Consider the following 18,720-nt stretch of genomic DNA (forward strand, 5'->3'; position numbering starts at 1 on the left):
ACAAAAACAAAACTTTATTCAAACCATTTTTAATTATTTGCTCAAATTGCAAACTTTTTATTGCCAGATAAAGTATCATAACAATGTCGGACTTTTTTATTAAAACTTGTTTCTAGGAAACGAGTTAGGTTAACAAACTTTCAAAACCAAGAGATCCCAGGTCCCCCATTAAGCGAGTTTGGTAAAGAAGAAGGCGTGAATTTCCTAGTTAAATGCTCTTCCGCGGTGCTCTGTGATAAGACCGCAAGGACTTATCACAGAGCACCACAGACCTTAGGCGCAAACTACACATCCATTTGCGTATTACAGTCTTTTACGCGCACAAAAGCTAATTTAAAATAAAGTTTTAAATTCCGCATCCGAAACGCGCACAAAAACTAATCAAAAAAAGCCAAAATGATTATTTAATGTGTAAAAGATAAACTGTTATTTACAAAAAAAAAACTTTAAGGATATTGATTTTTTGAAACTAATATAAGATATTACAGGATTCCTTCTCATCAAAAGATATTATTAAATAGACAGCTCTCATGCCTTAGGTATCTGCAAACTCTTCAGTTGAATGAAAAAGTTGCTTAATTAAGCTAATCTTAACAATCTTTTTTTTTTTTTAATTCGTTGTGGAATTTAAACCATAACAACGATGATTTCTTTTATGAAAATATTGCAATGAATTAAAAAGACTTGTCTATCTTTTACAACCCAAATTTCAACCTATGATGTTTTTTATAATAAAGTAGTATAAAAAAAAACATATGACATATTATTGAAAGAAAGTCATTTGCTTGATATGCAGCTTTAACGACCAACTTGGTTTGGTTTTAAAAAATCTTAATCATAAAATCATAATTCGCATACAAATCATTTCATGCGTATGCAGATTTGAATTTCGAATTTAAATTTTATTATTATTAAGTACTATTTATTGCAAACTTTAAATTCGATTAAGCTTCTGTTTAAGCTAGTCTTTTAATAAAGTCAACAACTAGTGTCAATCTCATTTTTGAATTGTCGCGTTTTGCAAAATCAAATTAACTTTAATTGCCAAAAAGTTTTGCAACTTTTTTCACATTTTTAATGGTGGTAGTATGGTAAATAAAATTAAAAAAAAAATTTTTTTTAAATTTTCTTTTTATGTCAATAAAATTGTAGTAGATACCAAATTTTTTTTGGGATTTCAAAAAAAAAACTTTGATATTTACATCTAATGTTTGATTAAAATGATTGAGTATCAATTTTTATTCATAGCAACGCTATGTTTATTCCGTTGCTACGCATTTTATAATGAAATTATACTATAAAATGCAATAAAACCATCTCTATAAATTGTTCAGCTATTGCTTCTTGTTTATCGACTCGTTTTATGCGCGTTCATTGAGCGCAAGGCAGCTTTAATACTTGTCAAGCTTGTTTGGCAGCTTTAATACTTGTCAGGCTTGTTTGGCAGCTTCAATACTTGTCAAGCTTGTTTGGCAGCTTTTTACACTTCTTTAATACTTGTCAAGCTTGTTTGGCAGCTTTAATACTTGTCAAGCTTGTTTGGCAGCTTTAATACTTGTCAAGCTTGTTTGGCAGCTTTAATACTTCTTTAAATACTTGTCAAGCTTGTTTGTTACTGTATACTTCAGTTTTTTTAAGATATTGTTTAAAAAAAATTACCATGGATTCAAACAAAAAGTTTCTTCAAAAAAGCTTTACCAATTAAAAATTTAAGTTTAATGAAACCAGTGATAAAAGGGTTTGTAGTTTAAAAAAAAAAACACTGCTATACTTTTGGACAGAAGTTCAATTGAAAATACTAAAGGCTTGTCCTCCTTCAACAAGTTGTCGAATAAAGAAGTTGTACAGGATCTTTAAAGTATAAATGAAAATTTTAACTTTATTATAAGATTTATTTTTCTTAAAAGTAATGTTATGCTTTTTAAATGTCTACAAACATTTAAGAAGTACATTCATTCACTTAAGTTAAGCACATTCCTTTATTTAAAAAGCACATTAAGCTTTCCTCTAATAACTTTCTTGAAAAATGTTTAGTTGTTAAACAGAGAATTTCAATAAATCGTTAACTCAAATTATATGAGATTTCTAAACGATATACATGTTAAAAGAACTGCTCTAAGAACAAGCTTGGTCGGGAAGCGGGTGCGATCGCACTTTATTTCTGACCATGTATATAATATTTAGTTGCGACAGCTTAACCACGGCTTTTCAGATAATAGTTAGTAAGTTTTGCTGTAACTGGTTGGGTAAGCCAGTGAGTATGCCTTTAAAAATTCTGTGACAGCCTAAGTGATTGATCGTTGTTTGGTCAACAATTGAATCTTGCTTTAAAGGAGTTAATTGAGGACAACACCTCAAGTTCCGAAGGCAATAAGTTTCATAGTTTTGCAAATCTGTTGTAAAAAAAAATTATGTTTATATAGTTTTTTCGTTGTTTCTATGTAATATTTTAAACAGTGACCTCTAACTTGATTTTTAACAAAGTTTATGTTGTTTTTTGTTTTATTTATCCTGCTCGTGATTTTAATAAGGTTGATCATACCTCTCCCTCCTTCCTTTTTCTATCCGTTTAGTCGGAGCTGGTAATTCAAGAACTTTTAAACGCTCTTTAATATTTAACCACCAAATTGATTTAACCAATTTGGTGGCTCACTGCTGCACTCTTTCAATAAATTTACAGTCACTTTTTAAGTATGAGGACCAAACTGGTACTAAAAACTCCAGAAGAGAACGGATAAAAGTTATATAAAGTGAATTTAGCATTTGGCAATCCAATATAGCAAAATCTTTCTTCACACGACCCAACATACTTGCATTACTTGTTGTGGGAGTCACTTGATCCTTCCACTTGAGATTTTTCTTAAAAAAATAACTCCTGAAGCATTCGTACTTTTTGATTTGGGTAACTTTGTACCATTAACATCAGAGGATTCTTTTTATTGCTTTTTCCTTAATGCATTATTCCACATTTTTGGACATTAAATCTTAAAAGCGAGTCTTCTGTCCATTTAAATGCTGCGTTTAAATCTTTCTGTACTTGAGGTACCTTCCCCTGAGATTTCTTTGGATAGAATCTTGGTATTTTCAGTAGGGATGGCACTTTTACTCATTTTAATGTAAAAACGTGAGTTACTTTTAAGCGTAAATTACTTTGCATAACTCATATAAAAATAAATAATTCACTTACATTTAAAAGTAATTCGTTTTTTTACATAAATTATATAACGTGTTAAACTTAATTACTTAAGTTAAGTTTTTTTGAGTAAATGTTACTTGAAAAAGTAATTTACTTTTACAAGTAAAAGTTATATGCATTTTTACTTTTACTTGTAAATCTAACTTACTTTTCATGGTGAGTCGTGTAAAGTAGATTACTTTGAAAAGTAATTTTGGTTATAATTATGTAAAAAATTTACATCGAAATGTAATTTACTTTTTATATGTAAAAAAAGTTATTTATGAAGTAAACTTCCGTAAATATAATATTTAAAAAACATAACACTTAATCTACAAAGTAAAATAAAACTACATCATAACAACAAATTACTTTTACGTGTAAAAGTAATTAATTAGCAAAAAAAGCTTACATAAAAGTAATTTGAAAAAAATTCTTATTTTAATTACAACTAAAAATAATTTGTTTGTTTGAAATTTTATACTTTACTTTGTAAGTAAGTAAAATGTAAGTTATATTATTTACTTTCTCAAAGAGTAGCCATTACATGTTGATTTAACATAAATTTTGATATAGGTAGCGTATTCAAATCCGTTGCCTGTTTGAGGACACTTCTGGGTAGTACTTCAGGTAATACTCTGATGTATGCGGGCAGTGTTTGTGGTGGGGCATCGGGAAAATATTTTTTTTCACCTATATCATAAAGGGTAGTTCTATTATAATTAGGGGCAAATATAATCAACATGCGGGTATACCAGTAGTGTAGAGACGGGCTCCCTGCCATTTGTTATGGTAATATGACGCAATATAACATTTTTGGTATCCGCAAGGACATTGACCGCTAAAACAGTTTTCAAAAAATTATAAGTCATTTAAACTATCTGATATAATTTAAATGATTAAAGAAGTGTTTATCAGATGTAATCTTTTATTGCGTTTTATCATATATAATCTATTTGAAAAAAGATAGTAAAGAAAGTTGTTCAATCCCCTACTATAGGTTGTGGGCACCCTAATAACCTTCTTTTTGTTGCATTGGTGTCCAACCAGGACAAGGTTGATTAGAAAAATAAAATCTTATTCAATTAAAATATTGCCTTAGAATAAACTTTTAATTTTTTTCAAACGTTTGTTTGCCTTCACACGATATTTGTCGGCTATCAGTTGTCCCGGAATCTTGCGATTGATTTTTCACTACCTTCCAGACGAGCTAGAGCTCTGAAACTTCCACCATATGTGTAAATTTAATAAAAGTACATCTTAAAATTGTTTTCAAAGCCAACTGGAGAACTCCACATTTTTAAATCTCTTCTTTTTTTGATTTTACTTTATCTTTCAGACTTTACTTTGATTTTACTTAATCTTGACAGCATTTGTGTAGTCCCGATGAACATTCATGTTAAATTTGTTTACTGGGCAAGGAGGGGGGGGGCGTACCCTTAGTAGTAGTAGTTTCATTTATTTACGCCGTTAAGAATATATACAACGTACAAATGTAACAATAGGAAATGGCTGGAGCAAGAAGAAGGCATCATTTAGCCTTATCACCGAGCCCCATTACAATCGTATTTTACAAGACTGTAAAATATTAAAAAATCTTTACAAAACGTCAAGTGTAAAAAGTTAAGAAACAAAAAAGTACTGAAAAAGTAAAAGTAAACTTAGTTTAGAAAGATATAAAATGTATAAATATATATGTGTATATACATACACACAGACGCACATGACACATCCACACATACATATATATATACATATTGCCTCGTATTGTCATTTTTATAATAAAATTAATAAAATTCCATCAGCAACAACATAAAATATATAAAAGTGTCAAAAATAAAATAAACGTAAGATAATTTACAAAAAGATACTGCATGTTTCGATTAAATGAAACAAAAAATAAAACTTTTTAAACTTAAAGACTAAATATTCAAAAGTAAACATTTTTAAAGAAGTGTGATAAAGACATTGATATTCTTAATAATAATAGTTGATTTTCTTCTTAATTTTAGTTTTTTGATAGTTAACATATTAAAGTTGTTTAAGTTAATGTATCATTATAAATTTATTTTGATAACTTCTAAAAAAGGCTGGCAATATTTAGAATATTAAAATCCATATTTACAAAATGGTATTTTGAAATAGCTTTGAATTGCGGAAGTGTTTGTTTTTTATTATGAACAATTTGTTTAAAACTTAACTAACTAAAGCATAAAAAAGATACTGAATAAAATAATAACACAACTTTAGATTAAATTTTGGAGTTACAAAATTGTTTTCGGAAAATCTGATGGGGTTATTTATGGCTTTTTTTACTAAAATATTGATTAAATATTGTTGAAGATAGTTCGTGTTTTATTTTATACATGAATTGTAAGACTAAATATATATTAATTTTGTACTCGTTTAATGATCCAAGCTTACTTAAAAGTGCTTGCAAGGCACATTTCTTGTTGCTCCAAATACAGTTCTGTAAGCATGTTTTTGTTTTGAATAAATTTTTTATTCAAAACAAAAATTGCCCATACAATATTTCCGTAAGTTAAATAACTATGTATAAAAGAAAAATATAAATTTTTTAAAGACTTAATGTATAAGAATGGTTTTGCTTTATACATTAATTTAATATTTCTTGATAATATTGCAATATTTTTTCCCCTATTTTTTTTTCTCTAATATTTTGTTTTTCTTTAAAGTTTGGGTTTATAACTTTTTAGAAAGAAAGATTTTTTGCAAAAAAAAGCTTTGAAAAGGTATTTTTATGATTTATTTGTTTTAGTATTAATTTTTTTGTCGGGAGGAAATAGGTTAGTGGCCCTAATAACAATTTAACGTAAAGGAGCCAACTATACTTCAAAACTTGCCAACTGAAATGTACAAAAGTGCTAACTCATATGCCTATATAACAGCTTAGGGGTGGGTATTATTCCTTCGCCCCCCGTTTAGAACGGCTCTTGTAAGCCCTGGTCGTAACAACTACTCTAACAGAAATGAAAATTAATTTTTTTTTTGTTTATTTAGTAATAGCTATTCAATACTAATTTCAATTAGTCTATTCCAAACAACAGTTCTTCCTTTATTATTCTATTATCTAACAATTACTCTAGTTAGTTATATCCAGAAATAACTTTCTTTTTGCTTATTATGGTTTTAATCAACAACCACGCTCAATAAAAGAAGCCAAAATACAAAACTTGTATTAAAATTTCAAAATGCAGAGCCATTTCCAAAGCAAGAGCAATAAACCAGAAAGTCTTTTAATAAATTTTTTTTTTTAATAACTGATGTAAATAAGATCAAGATTAATAAAAAAAATTAAAGTTAAAAAAGTAAAAGAAAAAGATATTAACTTAAAGAAAATATATAACTTTTCATAACCATGACAACCTCTCATTTTAATTTATTTAATATAATTAAATTAGTAGGATGGTTCAAAAGAGCACACTTTCAAATTTAAAATTATATGGTCGATTGTAAAGAAAAGTGTCTTGATGTTTTTTATCTACAGTTGAAATAACATCACGTTTTTTTTTTCAGTAAATTTTTATAACTTTTTTTACTTTAAACTTTTAAAGATTTAAAGTAAAAAAGTTAACAAAAGTGCAAATCACAATACTTAAACGACCAAATTCCAATCACATATTTAAAATTAGGCCTGTAGCAAGCTTTTTCTTTTTGGTTTGAGAACTTAACTCTATGTAACGACATGGAGCAAACTCCAAACATTTATATATTCATGTTTATGTAAAGCTTTTCAAAAGTATCGCGATAATTGGAGTCTGTTAACATTAAACCCTAAAATGTTAACTTTCCTTTCATGCCATTAGTGTGAGAGTTTATAACATTTATATAAACATTTTTTTAACATTTTAAACTAAATTTAAGTTCATTACTAAGTTTCTAATGTCATGCAATAATCGCTTAGTGTTCAAAAATTATGACCATATAAATTTTGAGCAACCTCCCCAATTATTTAGGGGATTTAAAATATTATCTTTAATTAAGTTATAAGTTCGCCATACAATCAAATTCTGTTCCTCATTTAAGAGATCGGAACGAAATTTAATTTAACTCTTTTTTCGTGAATGAGTAATTAAATGAGCAGCCGTGGCGCAGTGGAAGCACACTTGCCTCAGAAACAAAGGATCCGTTGTTCATACCCCACCTCTGGGCAAGTTTTTCGGCATCGGTTAGGAAGGAAGTGGGAACTTCCAATTTATTGCTCATTTGCGGTGCTCTGTGATAAAACCGTAAGGACTTTTTGGGGCACCTAAATAAAATTTAAAAAAAAAAAAAATGACGCGGACTTAAAATTTGTCGAAGAATAATGAAGAAAATTAAGTTTTTATAAGTGACTCTACAAGAACATTTGCATTTTTCAAACAATGTTATAATATTGTTTAAATCATTCTTATTTTTATTATTATTAATTTGATAATTATCAAATTAATTTTTTTTTTTAATTTAATTTCGTCACTGATTTTATTACATAAAGACATTCTTTAATGCAGTGGTTGATTTTTAATTTTTAAAACTTTATATTTTTCTAAATTTGCCGTTACAACTTATTTCTTTTCTTTTGTAAAATATACAAATGGCAGGGGCAAGAAGAAGACAAAAATTGTCTTATTGCCAAGCCCCTAAATATCCGTACATAATAAAGTCATTAAAAACTTGTCATTAAAAATTGATGATCATGTGTTTCTCTGAAGTTTGAGTTTAATAAGTTTATTTTAGATGATAATTATAGTTTTGTATTTTTTGGGAATATATCTAAAAAATTAATATATATGTAGCTGAAATACCAAATTCTCCTGTTTTAGCATGTTACATTTAGAAAAAAGAAATCCTTTTCTAAAATAACATACTAAAACAGAAGAAATATTGCATAAAAAACAGAAATTTTAAATAATTTTATTTTTCTAACATTCAAATAAAATGGTTTAAAAAAATATTATCAATGAAAATATAAATTAAACAAAATACAAGATTTAATTTTTAATTGATTTAAATACAAGTATAGAGTCGTATTATACCACGTTAAAAACTGTAAAAAGGTCTTATAATTTGAAATTGCGGCGATTCCTTTTATCACCAAACCGATTAGAATTACTTAATCAACAGCATCTTTAACTAATAGTATTATTAATAGCTACATACAAATGAGGTCTTTTAATGTGTTGTTATAAACCATATTAAACTCATTTAAAGACATTATGGTAAGCAATAATATAATGATGTTTACTGGCGTAAATTTTGAGATGTAGTATTAATATAACTATGAAAAATCAATGATTTTGGTTAATAAATATACTTTTGTTAAATAAAATATACTTAAGTGCTGAACTTAAGAATGTTCTTGTTTATATCACATTAGAATGTTTAGGATAATGTTGAAGTAACCACCTTATTCGGTTTGGGTTTAAACTTTATATAATCATAACCTTTGAATTTTGAAACCTGTCGACTTAAATTTAGTGTAAGAACTAAAAAATAAAAGTTACTAATTTGTTGCCCTCACATTTGGGGTAAGGATGATGAATGTTTTAGGGTATTTTTTTTCCAAGCTCCTATCACCACAAGTTTTATTTCTTAATCTACGTATAAATCATTGCCTAGCTACAGCTCGGGTTATACGTATATTACACAGTTGCAAAGTAAAATATTTGTGGTCAGCAGACATACGCGGCCAAATTACCCATTTTCTGTTTCTCTGGAACAATAACTTTTCTAAAAAACAAAAACTCTTTAAATATATCTTAGGGCTCCTAAACCTTGCGGCTCTAGGTTCAGTTGTTTGTGGGGTCGTAAGTTTTGCTTATACTGGCCTTGCAATAGGTAGGCCACTGATACCACATGTAGATAAAGATATTTATGTGAAAAGTTAAAAAATTTTCATGCCCATATAAAAATACCGTAGTTGTTTAAACCAAGGCTTTTAGAGTCAAAGGATATTCTTGAGCAGCGGGACCTTTTTCGTATCAAAGTGGCAAAAAATCTTTATAAAAATAGAGCGTCCTCTTAAAAAGTTTGGAGCTCCTTAATCTTCAGGGCATGGTGTTGTAGCCCCTATAATTTAGAACAGGTTTAAATTTCTCTCATTAGTTATTAAATAATAAATACATTTACGCAAAAAACTTGTAAAAAAGAACTAACAATTATGCCAATTATTTTCCAGAGAGTGAGTGTTTTTGAGACGGTTTGATTCAGAGAATGGTTATTATAGCTAAAACTATCATGGACCGGAACTAGAGAGGGTTTTAATCATGGGCAGAAACCTATTGTTGATATTTTCAAACTTTACAGGGAAGAAATACCTGAAACCGCGCAAATCAAATGTTGCGGCAAACTAAATGTTAGTGACTTAAAGTTTTACTTTTTTGCATTACTTTAGTGCAAGATCCTGTCAAAGTTATTGTAAAATATAAGTAAATTTTTTTACTTACTTTATATAAGTTACTTCTAATTTACTTTACAAATTATATAAAATGTAAGCTTATGTAATTTAAATTTTATTTTATATAATTTATTTTTAATAAAGATTTGTTATTAGTCTTAAAATAAAAAATTCTTAATTAAAGGTACTATTTTATTTGTAAATTTAATTTACATTCGGTAGCATATTACTTTTATGTAATTTACTTTCATATGCAAGTTATTTTTCAATATAATTTTTTTTAATTAGTTACTTTTATAAGTAAATGTAAATTACAGTTTGAGGAACTTTTATATTATGTAATGTAATTTTCAAAAGTAATTTTTAAATGTAAAAGTAAACAGATTTTTCATGTGACTTATTTTTACATGTAAAAGTAAATTACTTTTTGATGTAATCTTCTTTTACATAACTTACTTTTAAAAGTAAAAAAACTTACAATATAAAGTAAAAGTTGATTCAAAAAAATTAATTGCTTATAATAAATAAATTCCATACATTGACTAACTTATCTGGTAGATCATTAATATATAGAATCAAGGGTCTAATAGCAGAACCATGTGGCACGCCACTTAAAATTTCAAGCCTCTCAGAAACAATTTCATCAAGAACAATTTTTTGTTCAGGACAGTAATTAAAATTTTTTTTTTTTTAAATTGTACTCAACTTTTACTTTTAATCTTTTTTTTCTTCTCATATTGTAGAATAGTTATATATAATATAATATATATAATATAATATATAATAGTTATATAATATATTATAGAAGACCGTACCCAGTGGACACACGACGTAATTTCAACGTTGATTTACGGTTGATTTTTAGTCGCGACGTCATATAACCAAAAATCAACATTCTATCAACGTTGAAAATTCGTTGAAAACGATCAACTTAACGCGACGTTGAATCAACGTTAATTCAACGTCTATATTATGAGTTTCACCGTTCGTTTTGCATTTTGAGAACTCAAATACGCATGCGTGACTTTACGAGTCATTGATTAGGCCATCTATCGCCATTTTATAAGGTTTTGAGTTTGTCAATTTAACGATACCACATTGCTTAATTTGCGATGCATTAGTGATAAATATTAAATAGATCTTTTTTTTTTATTTCATCAGTATGTATTGCATAAAGAATTTGCTTGAATTTGTTTTAAAGTTTAAGTAAGTAGTTTTTTAGAAATTGATTAAATTGTTTTACTATGTATGTTAGTATATTTGACTATACTAATTTATATTATATAAATATAAAATATATATTATCAATGTTATATATATATATATATATATATATATATATATATATATATATATATATATATATATATATATATATATATATATATATATATATATATATATATATATATATATATATATATATATATATATATATATATATATATATATACAACCCTTAGATGTTGTCCGAAAGTTTTTTCGATATTTTGTTGACAAAAAGTAAAAATTAAAATGCAAGACCGGAATTTTTTTTTTTTAATAATGATAGACTGCCTGCCCTAACCAAACCCTCAGTCGATGTAGCAGCACTCCCTTGCGGGTCAGGCTATTTGTCAGTCGATGTAGCAGCACTCCCTTGCGAGTCAGGCTATTTGTCAGTCGATGTAGCAGCACTCCCTTGCGAGTCAGGCTATTTGTCAGTCGATGTAGCAGCACTCCCTTGCGAGTCAGGCTATAAGATAGTCGATGTAGCAACACTCCGCGCATGATTTTCAGTAAAAAAAATAAAAATAAAAACATTTTATTAAAAAAAATAAAAATAAAAACATTTTATTAAAAAAAATAAAATAAAAACATTGTTTATATTGTTAAAAACATACACAATGTTTTTAAAACATTCTGGTCAATTAAATTTGCGTTTTTGTGGTTTTTTTAAAAAACGATTAATTTGTAATTAAATTAATGGTTTTTACTTTCGTCCAACACGGAAATGTTGGACGAAAGTTAAAAGTAATTAAAAGTGACGTATATGTTGGCGTAAGAATCACTTTTTTCCTTCCGCTCTTCCCAAAGCCAACAAACTATAGATCTATATATATATATATACAACCCGTAGATGTTGTCCGAAAGTTTTTTCCATATTTTGTTGACAAAAAGTAAAAATTAAAATGCAAGACCGGAATTATTTTTTTTTATTAATTGAGAGACTTCCTGCCCTAACCAAACCCTCAGTCGATGTAGCAACACTCCCTTGCGGGTCAGGCTAAAAGATAGTAGATGTAGCAGCACTCCCTTGCGGGTCAGGCTATTTGTCAGTCGATGTAGCAGCACTCCCTTGCGATTCAGGCTATAAGATAGTCGATGTAGCAACACTCCGCGCATGATTTACAGTAAAAATATAAAAATAAAAACATTTTATTAAAAAAATTAAAAATGAAAACATTTTATTAAAAAAAAACAAAAAAAAAAACATTGTTTATATTGTTAAAAACATTCAGAATGTTTCTAAAAACATTCTGGTCAATTAAATTTGCGTTTTTGTGGTTTTTTTAAAAAACGATCAGTTTGTTATTAAATTAATGGTTTTAACTTTCTGACAACTCGCAAATGTTGGACGAAAGGCAAAAGAAATTAAAAGTGACGTATGTGTTGGCGTAAGAATCACTTTTTTCCTTCCGCTCTTCCCAAATATAAAAAAAATATAAAAATAATAATAACAATAATAAAATTACTATAATATAGTGTTATGATTATTATAGTCTATATGAGATTTTATTAACATATCTTATATTTTATGTATATATCATATGTTATATATAATAATATTATATATATATATATATATATATATATATATATATATATATATATATATATATATATATATATATATAATATAAATAATATAATAATATAATAGTGTGTTTTATGTTATTTTAATTTAGCTATTTTATTCTAAAAACTTCCACTTGTATATATATATTTATATATATATATATATATATATATATATATATATATATATATATATATATATACATATATATATATATATATATATATATATATATATATATATATATATATATATATACATACATATATATATACATATATATATACATATACATATATATATATATATATATATATATATATATATATATATATATATATATATATATATATATATATATATATTTATATATATATATATATATACATACTATAAAAGTGCCTTCTGTTGTTTAGGGAAATGGCTACCCGGTTAAAGCGATGGAGTCGGAATAATGTTTTGGTTAATGAGCTTCTTAGTAGTGACATTGGTATTGATTGCTCAGCTTCATTAAATGAAGATGTCTGTAGCAGCAGCAATTATGAGGCTACTACAATAGTAGACTCTGAATATAATTCAGACTCTATCTTACAGGATGAAATTTAAAACTAAAAATAAAAGCAACTCAGATGAAAGCAAATTAAGAGGGAAAATAAAGGGGGAGGGGGGAAATATTCCGGACTTTTTCCGCAAACAATTTTTCGGATTTTTCAAATTTGACCTGGATGATCTATTATATATATGTATTATTTTTATTGAAATTGACCTATTTCTACAGAAAAAAAAGTCATTGAATTTTTGAAATTTTAAAACCGTTCGGAATTCCGCGGTATACGCGGTGCCATTGGGCTACCTAACCTGATATTGTATCAAAGTTTAATGTATTTATAAAAATAATAAATTTTTGTTGTAGGTTGATGACCAATGGTTTACAATCAAAGTTCAACATGGCTGGCGGCAGGGGTAAAGAGAAATTTGAAGGCACAAACATTTGTAAGGTTGTTGTTGGTAAGTCATGAGTAATGTTATCAGTTATTGAAAAACACAATTTGATGATTTGGTGCTACTTTAATTTCGAGTTCCTGCTGTACTTGTTGCAAATTACTCAGGCAATACCTTTTTTTATAGAGAGCGTCATGCTTAGTAAAGCGACTGCTATAGTTGCTGAAGTCAGAACAGATATCATGAGTTTGTTGAAATATGCACCCGACAGATCTAATGGTGGCGGTCGGTGCGTAAATGACGGTTCGAATATGTTAATATAAAATGTATTTATAAAATGTTAACATTCTATCTATTTCTTATATAAACTCCCTTAAAATAATTTTTTGAACATGAAATACACTACTTTTAGGGCAAAATATTGCTTTTTTATTGTCTTATTTTATCGCAATCCAAGTCGAGACAATTTAACATGTTAACGATGACAATTTAACATGGCTGCAGCCTATTGGATATAAGTTATATCCAATAGGCTGTATAATTTTTATCAAAGGACCAAAATTTAACGTTGAAATTAGGTTGTTTGAACGTTGTTTTAGCGTCTTATCAACAATATATCAACCATATATGGTTGATATATTGTCGATAAGACGTTAAAACAACGTAATTTCAACGTTGAACTTTTAATTTTCATTTTATCGAAGTTGAAATATGAATGATATGTAGTCGATAAGACGTTATAACAACGTTGAAACAACGTTTTCATTGACGTTGTTTCAACATCGTGGTTTTCAACGTCGGATTTTGTTTCCAATTCCACCAAATTTCAACGTTGTTTCAACATTGCATTTCGTCGGTTTGCGACGTTGTTTCAACGTTATTTCAACGTCATTGTGCCCACTGGGTATGGACTTCTGTAATCACTTTAATAATCACAACAACAAAAGATAATAATAAAAGTAATAAAAGTAATGAAAAACATTAAAAAGTCAGACATGTTGAAATTTAACACAAAATATTAAAAGAACAACAACACTAAAACAACATCATTAAAAGTACGATAACTTAATAACAAAAAATAACAACGCTAACAACACTATTAAAAGTACAATAACTTTTGAATAACAAAACTGCTTAATAAAAAGAAACGTTAGAGAAAAATGAACAAATGAAAGAATGAGAGAGAAACAGTTGCAATGACTTTTTTATTTTTACTTTGTAGTTGAACATTTTGATCTTTAGGTATCAAGATAAAGAATAAGAACGTTACTTTACTTTAAATAAAAATAAAGTATTTTCTTGTATTTTCTTAAGGAGATTAAAGCGTTTTATTCATGTCACTTTATTTCGTCTATGTGTTACTTCATTTTGTCCAATTTTTTTTAAAAATAAAAAAGTTATCAATCGTTCATGTTGTTTGTGTTTGAGTATAAAAAAGAAAATTTATTTTCTAGAAATTATTTTCAAAAATCAAGTAAAAACAAATAATTTACAATTTAAGACATCTTTTGGTGTCTTTGCGGATGCTTAGTAGATGATATTATGGTTGAACTTTTCTGTTTGCCTAAATCAACGCTAAATATTCTATAACAGCTTTTTTGTCTTTTTTTTTATTATCTTTATTGCGTTGTTTTTCCTAATATTTTATCGATGCTTTTATGCGCCTTCTATCATAACTATGTACGTCTAAGACACTAAACAATCTAATGTTTAAGTTTGCTAAGTTTACTTTGGTAAACAATTATCGTCAAAAAAAAAAAAGAAAGAAACATTTAATATTACTGCAATGGTTTGGTTATTTAAAAATATATTTACCCTATACATATTACTGAAAATAAGTATTAACATTGAAATTCACTTTCGTGCCAGTTTGTAAAAATTTTTTTCTGCGAGAATTTATTTCCAGCCGGTACAAAACGTTTGTTGGACGTATTAAAAACTTCATGAGAACTTGTTATGTCTATAAGGCATTGTATAGACATCTTACGGACGTCTGAGCCCGATTTCAAGTCAATGCTCTCAGCAAGTTCACGTTAAATTATAGTAATGTCAATCTAAAAAGACATTGCTTTAAACCATTTTGAATTATGGTCTCAAATTTTTAGGGTTATTTTTTTGAAATAGTTTCAAGTTGAAATTTTTCAAGTCTGAAATTTTCATGAAAATTCAATAACTGAACTATTTCAAGGTGCTTAATTCTTATAAAAAATGACTCTTTAAAGTCTTGTTTTTTTTGAGATTATTTCATGGTTAACAGTTTCATAAGCTTTTGATAGATTAATAATATATTTTTGTGTGAGGTAGTCATTATAAGAGCAGTCCCGAAGAGATTTTAAAGAAAGGGGAGGGGGTGTAAAAAAAGGGATCTTTTCAATTACGACCAAAAACATTTATTTTGCCAAGTAAGGCCTGAAGTAATTAAAAAAAAAGTCCTCGTTGGCTAATGTTTGCCTAGTGTCAACCAAAAGATCCAAATATGCTGACTTTAGTGTCCAAATTTGCCGACTAACTTTTGAATAAAATTTTCCTAGAGGGTTAGACAGCCCCTACAGGCCCCTCGGGACGGCTTTGTTCATTATTGAATCTATATTATATAATTATTCTGTTAAATAACTGCATGATCACGCGGTTATCATGGATCCTGATATTGCCAACTTAGCTGACCCAAGAATACCGCTTATAAGAAAAAATAGCATACACATCAGTGATGCAAATTTTAAAATCAACAAATTTTGTCTGCGGAAAAAAATTTAATTTAAATGCTTAAATTTATATATTCAGTCACTATTTTCAAAATAATGGTTACATTAGCATTCTATTAAGTAATTATTATTAAAGTTAAATTATTATTTAAAAATTATGATAATTATTAGTAAAGAATTATTATAACAACTTTTATAATAATTGTTGTATTGGTACATGTAATTTTAATTTTTTTAGACCAAAATGTTTATTTGCTATTTAAAGCGTGGTTTGAGTTGGTTTACGCACTTCATCAATAAATTAACATTTCCAACTGTAAAAAAAAACTGTAAAAATGCACAAAAAAAGCTAAAATAAAGAGTAAATCTTGGTTTACCAACTGGTAGTCAAAGGACTATCAGTTGGTAAAACAAAACAAAAAAATACGTCACAGTTAATAAACTTTTTACTGACTCTTAAAACCTTCTTAAAAACATTTACTTTTCAAAGTTAAATGAAAAATTAACTATTTAAACCTTATTTTTTACCTTGCATATGAATCAAATAGCATTGATTACATTTTAATACATGTTCTTTGATTTTCTCCAAAAAAAATTTATAATAAACAGCTCAAAATACTCTATTACTATAAATACTCAACAATACTATTTTTTAATGTAATATCAAGATTTATAATTTTTAAGCTAATTTAAACATTTAAAGATTAAGATGGTGAAAATGTTCATTATAAATCGTAAGCTAAGAATTTCGGCTGCCTTATCTTTAATAACTCAAATTATGCAAGCAGTTTCTTCAAACATGCTTACTGTTCAGATAAAATTTTGCAGCGTAACAATCTTTCTTTGTACTCTGGATGATTATTTTTTTGCTTATACCTTGACCAATATTGATAAAAATCTTAATGAGCAGATTTGAAACTTTGTTCGATATAGGACCCCAAGTGGAATCTTTTGTGACTGATGAAATTTTGAAGTGGTAGAAGCGGGTGTGACTTTTGGGTGTACGGTTGCTCCAGTTGATATTGAGTAACAATTTTTAAAGTTTTTAACTTTTTTATCAAAATCCGGCTGAATGAGTTCAAAGCAAGCCTTGACAACTAAATTAAAAATTTTGAAAGCTTCAATTATGCAAACAATGTTGGACCATGTTTGTATCAGCAAGTTGCTGCAGCACAAATTCATTTTTGGCCCCATGATATATGCTCTGTTGAATTTGGAGAGCAGCTAGCCACTTTACAGCTTTTATTCAAGCAGTTTAAAGAATCTTGAAAAGATAATTAACAACTTTTGAGAGAAAATGTAATTCCATCCGTGTGATCATTTTAAAAATCAGAACATTGTCAAACCCGCTGATAATTGCCTTTCTATTGCTAAACAGCTTTGAATTAGCACAAAACCCATCAGATTGCTAAAAAGACCTGAGGCTAAATTTGATTCAACCCAGTGTTTGCAAGTTTTCAGGTTTGGCAATCCTTTGGGTTTGACGTCACACCATGTGCAAGGCACAATGTGCCCAGAATGTTGGTTTTAGGAAAAAGTTCATAACTCCGTTAATTATTTATGAAATCTTGTAAAAATTTTAGTATATATCATTTTTGGGTCAAAGAATCTGATTTTGAAGTGAAATTTCAAATGTGTGCACTCTGACCCAGGGAATAGGGCAACAGTGGGGAAAGGGGAGGGGCGCCGAGAGTCTTTGTCTAAATTTTTTACTTTGTCTAAATTTTTCAAATAAACTATAAAGTACAAATTTACAAATGTATATATTTTTAAAAAAAATTGTCTGCCGCCGCTCTTCACCCCATATAATGAAGTGGAAATAAAAAGAGATTTCGTTACTAAATTTTGGTTCTCGTGTTTTTGACGAAAACATTACATGGAAACCGCATATTGACTATATTTGCTCGAAAATATCTAAATGTAACAGAGTCTTATACAAATCCAGATCATATTTAAACAAAAAAGCCTTAACCCAACTTTATTACTCATTTATTCACACTTATATAAGTTATGCTAACATAGCTCTAACATAAGTTAAAATGCCTTTATCGCCGTCAGAAGCATGCGATCCAATTGATTAATTTTGCGGATGGTTTTACTTATTTCAAACCATTATTTATGGAGATGAAAATATCTAATATTTACGAGCTCAATGTTTATAACATTTTCGATACACCCGACCGCACATCGTTCAAGTTGTCTCTATTTGGCCATAAGTTCTTCATGGAATCTTCTTCTTTTTTTTTGGCCTGATTAAAGACTTTGTTTTTAATGTTTTGCTGATAAATATGCCGTCTTTGTGTTCAAACATTGTTTTAAGTCTTTCGATGTTTCTTTTTGTCTTAATTTTAGCAATCTTACCACTTCCAGGGACTCTCAGGTTCCCCATAATTATTTTCAGTGCATCAAATAATGGTATAGATGGTGTTAATTGAAATTTTATTAGCAAGAAAGTGATCAACTGTTACTTTTCCCTTTAGATCGATTTTTCAAATAGAAGCTATACAAACTTTCTCAACGGGTTTCTTGTTTTTCTTTCTAACAAAAAATAATTAAAATTAAAATAAAACAAGTTTTGTAGAGAACTGAAAATGCTACAAACTAGGTAAGATTGCAACCATAATTAATAAAAAGTATGCTGTATAACTTTGACTTCAAAGTCATT

General features: G+C 27.8%; 1 protein-coding gene across 1 annotated transcript in view; it reads right to left on the reverse strand.

The window, feature by feature from the left end:
* LOC100208670 (eukaryotic elongation factor 2 kinase) overlaps window positions 1-16,720 on the reverse strand; it is a 75,243-nt gene extending 58,523 nt beyond the window's left edge. The window contains exon 1 of the mRNA XM_065802303.1: window positions 16,584-16,720. The gene's annotated coding sequence lies outside the window, so the exon portion shown is untranslated. The remainder of the gene's footprint in view (window positions 1-16,583) is intronic.
* Window positions 16,721-18,720: the final 2,000 nt, after the last annotated feature.

Source organism: Hydra vulgaris, chromosome 08 (assembly GCF_038396675.1).
Source record: "Hydra vulgaris chromosome 08, alternate assembly HydraT2T_AEP".
Classification (NCBI taxonomy): domain Eukaryota; kingdom Metazoa; phylum Cnidaria; class Hydrozoa; order Anthoathecata; family Hydridae; genus Hydra; species Hydra vulgaris.